The sequence below is a fragment of the Rhinopithecus bieti genome, unplaced genomic scaffold (assembly GCF_001698545.2).
Source record: "Rhinopithecus bieti isolate Rb0 unplaced genomic scaffold, ASM169854v2 scaffold_9581, whole genome shotgun sequence".
Taxonomy (NCBI): domain Eukaryota; kingdom Metazoa; phylum Chordata; class Mammalia; order Primates; family Cercopithecidae; genus Rhinopithecus; species Rhinopithecus bieti.
In genome coordinates, this window is record NW_016806413.1 from 2,094,431 (window position 1) to 2,098,232 (window position 3,802).

Consider the following 3,802-nt stretch of genomic DNA (forward strand, 5'->3'; position numbering starts at 1 on the left):
TAACAGCCAATTATAAAAAAGGTCAAAATATCCCCCCTCCCCCCCGCTTTATGCATTATAAACTGTGTTGTAACTGCTGTAAGATTAATTTCTTACCACTTGATTTGAGTCTTCTAGATTGTGGTCTGTACTTCTTGTTTGAACAATAAACTTCTAAATTTTTCTTAACTTTATCTGATTTTATTTTTTTCACAGTGCTCACTAATCCTAATAAAACACGACAGGTTCAGCCACGTACCATCATTAAATGGAAATGTTACATATAAGATGGAGCCTGATTGGGATCCCAGGGGGTCTGCCAACTCCATGAAGTAACTGTCTTGCCAGAGGACACTGAACAGCCCATATGGGATGTTCCCTTAGCTAGGTGCAGCCTAGGTTCGAAGATGTTCCAGCTGATGGTATGAGTTGGCTCACTGAGGGATCTGTGAAACTCAAAACTGATAAACTCTGTCCGCTGTAGCCATCCATCTTGCTATGGATTGAATGGTTTTGTCACCTCCAAAATGTTAAAACTTAATCCCCAGCAGTGCTGCATGCTTATAGTCCCAGCCACTCAGGAGGCTGAGGTGGGAGAATTGCTTGAGCTCAGGAGTTCAAGACCAGCTTGGGAAACATAACAAGACCTTGTGTCTAAAAAACAAAATATCCCCAATACAATAGTGTTGGGAGATGGGGCCTATGGGAGGTGTTTAGGTCATGAAGGCTTACCCTCAGGAGTGGATTAACGCCCTTATAAAAAGGCCTTGTGAGAGTGGGTTTGCTTTCCTCCGCTGTTGCGCCATGTGAGGAACAGTGCTGTTTCCCTCTGGAGAGTGCAATGTTCAAGGCACCATTGTGGAAATGGAGACTTTGATTTTGGACTTCCCACCTCTAGAATTGTGAGAAATTAAATTTCTATTTATAAAATTACCCAGTCTCAGGCATTCTGCTATGGCAGCACAAGTAGACTAAGACACACACTAAGGATAGTCATCTTTTGACTGAGACCAGACAAGGATACTCTGCCCAATACTCTGGGTGAACTCTGTGCTGTGGTGATGACTGTGCAGGAAAATATAACAGCAATTCTCTGCCACACATTTACAGACTTACGGGCCATTACAAATGGACTAGCCATATGTCCAGTGACTGGCAGATTAATGATTGGACCATTAAGGGCTCCCCTATGTAGAGACAAGGACTATGACAGCAGTTTGTGAACTAGGAAAGAGACCTACTTGTCACTTATGGCACAGGACCATTCAAAAGAGAACGTGAACTCAGAAGCTGATCTAGTATTGCTCAGAAAATGGCCAGAATCATCCCTTGGATCTACCACAGAATGGGACATGGAAGTCCACCTCAGATGCAAGAATGGCCACATCACGAGAACTTGCCCTAAAAGAGATGGAAGCCAAAGATCCAGTGTAGTCATGTGAGGCCTGCCTTTAGCCCAGGCCATACAATGTGGTGAACTAGGACATATCATCTCGGACAGACGGCCCATGTCAGTGTGATATTGATCACATTGGACAGCTAGCTCCCAGACACGGATTCTGGTGAAGCCTCACTGCCATGGGTACACGTTCTGGAGATGGGACCACCATTCCAGTATGCCATGTAGATATGGAAATCACTATTATGGCTTTAGAGAAACACCTCTCTTGTATTCTGATATCCAGCAGGATTCCAAGCCAATCAAGGCCACCACATTTCCTGCTGCACAAGCTACACAGTAATGGGCATTTTCCCATGACATATGATGGGACATTTTATACTCCCTAACATTACCTGGTGAATGAGTTGATAGAATGATGGAATGGTAGAACTTGAAAAAAAAAATTAGGAAGGAAAAAAAAAATGATGGAATGGGTGGCTCAAGCAACAACTATGCAAAGGCCATTAGGGAGAACAACTTAATGGGTGGTACCCCCACCTCACAAAAGCCATCCAAACACTAGAACACCACAGTGGAAGAGAAACACATCACTGCAATGCATGTTGGGAAATACTGAACTTGGGGCAGGCAATGGACCAGGCAATTCCTGGATTAGGCTGAGCCTATGAAATCCCAATCTGAGTATACGCATCCATTCTTTTTTTTTTTTTTTTTTTTTGAGACGGAGTCTCACTCTGTCACCCAGGCTGGAGTGCAGTAGCATGATCTCGGCTCACTGCAAACCCCACCTCCTGGGTTCAAGCGATTCTCCTGCCTCAGCCTCCGGAGTAGCTGGGATTACAGGCGCATCCCACCACGTCTGACTAATTTTTGTATTTTTAGTAGAGACAGGGTTTCGCCATGTTGGCCAAGCTGGTCTCGAACTCCTGACCTCAGGTGATTTGCCCACCTCGGCCTCCCAAAGTGGTGAGATTACACGTGTGAGCCACCATGTCCAGCTCCCAGCCATTCTTCTTTCTTCCTGCTGGAAATCATTACCCAGGGGTGGTTTTGGCCTGGGCCACAGTAGTGCCACCAGTGAGCCTCCTGACTTAAATCTGGAGGCATTGGGACCTTTGCGCATTTCTCTCATGTGGGACCCCATGGGGACAGGGAAAGGGTTGATAAAATATTGAGGAACTAATGTTCCTCCAGTTGTAACCAGGACTTCTGATCCCAAGGTGGGCAATATTATATGTCAAATTTCTTCAGAATGTGACCTCTCTCTCCAGGTTGGATGACCAAGGCTGAAAGGTTTAGGTCAAGTAACAGGGGTGGTGGATCCCTGCAGAAGTTATAGCCTCAGGAATCAGAATACTCACCCCATGTCATTGGACAAGAGCATCTCTAGAGGGCTGGGGAGTTTCATGGGGTGGGGCATGTGGGATCATAAGTCTTTACCTTGTTCAGTCTCACAGAAGACTCTGCCATGCCTGGCATGACTAACACCTAGATAAGAATCAGTACAGCTGTGGTGAGAAGGAGGCAAGCAAACAATGCTGGAGTTGTTACTGAAGTCTCTCCTATCCTATAATTCCATTGTAATGGCCTGGCTGTTACCCAGTGTCTTGGACTTTCCTCAAACTATCACGCCTGGCCCAGTTCACATTCTAAGCTATCAGTGGCTCAAACTGCTGAGTGACTCCCTTGTAACAAGTCCGCAGGCAGGCATACTCTAGAGTATCCTGCTTTAATATTATGACAAAAGGACTCCCATGTTGGCGTGAGCATTACTGACTTATATTAGCACTTCAGACGGATGTACCACTTGTAGTTTTTCTCACCCTGCAACTGTGGGGCAAAAACAGGCTGAGACTGTATATAAATGGACTGACCAGGACTATAACAACAAATGCCTGACAGGTGTCACTTGTGCCCTTCTAGGTTATGTATTCCTCTGTGGGCTTCAGTGTCTATCTCTAGAAGGATCTTGTTGCCTTGGAGTCCTAGGGCCCACTGTCCATGTCAACAACTGTACAGAGAGGTAGAAGGGACCTGCTCTGCCGACCTGCCACAGGATGACTTGTAGCACTCTCCCAGGAGAACAAACCAACAGCTGGTTTCATTCTGCAGTTCACATCCTTTTTTTTTTTTTTGAGACGGAGTTTTGCTCTTGTTGCCCAGGCTGGAGTGCAATGGCGCGATCTTGGCTCACCGCAACCTCTGCCTCCCAGGTTCAAACGATTCTCCTGCCTCAGCCTCCCTAGTAGCTGGGATTACAGGCATGTGCCACCACACATGGCTAGTTTTGTATTTTAGTGGAGATGGGGTTTCTCCATGTTGATCAGGCTGGTCTTGAACTCCTGACCTCAGGTGATCTGCCCACCTCAGCCTCCCAAAGTCTTGGGATTACAGGCATGAGCCACTGCGCCCAGCCATTCT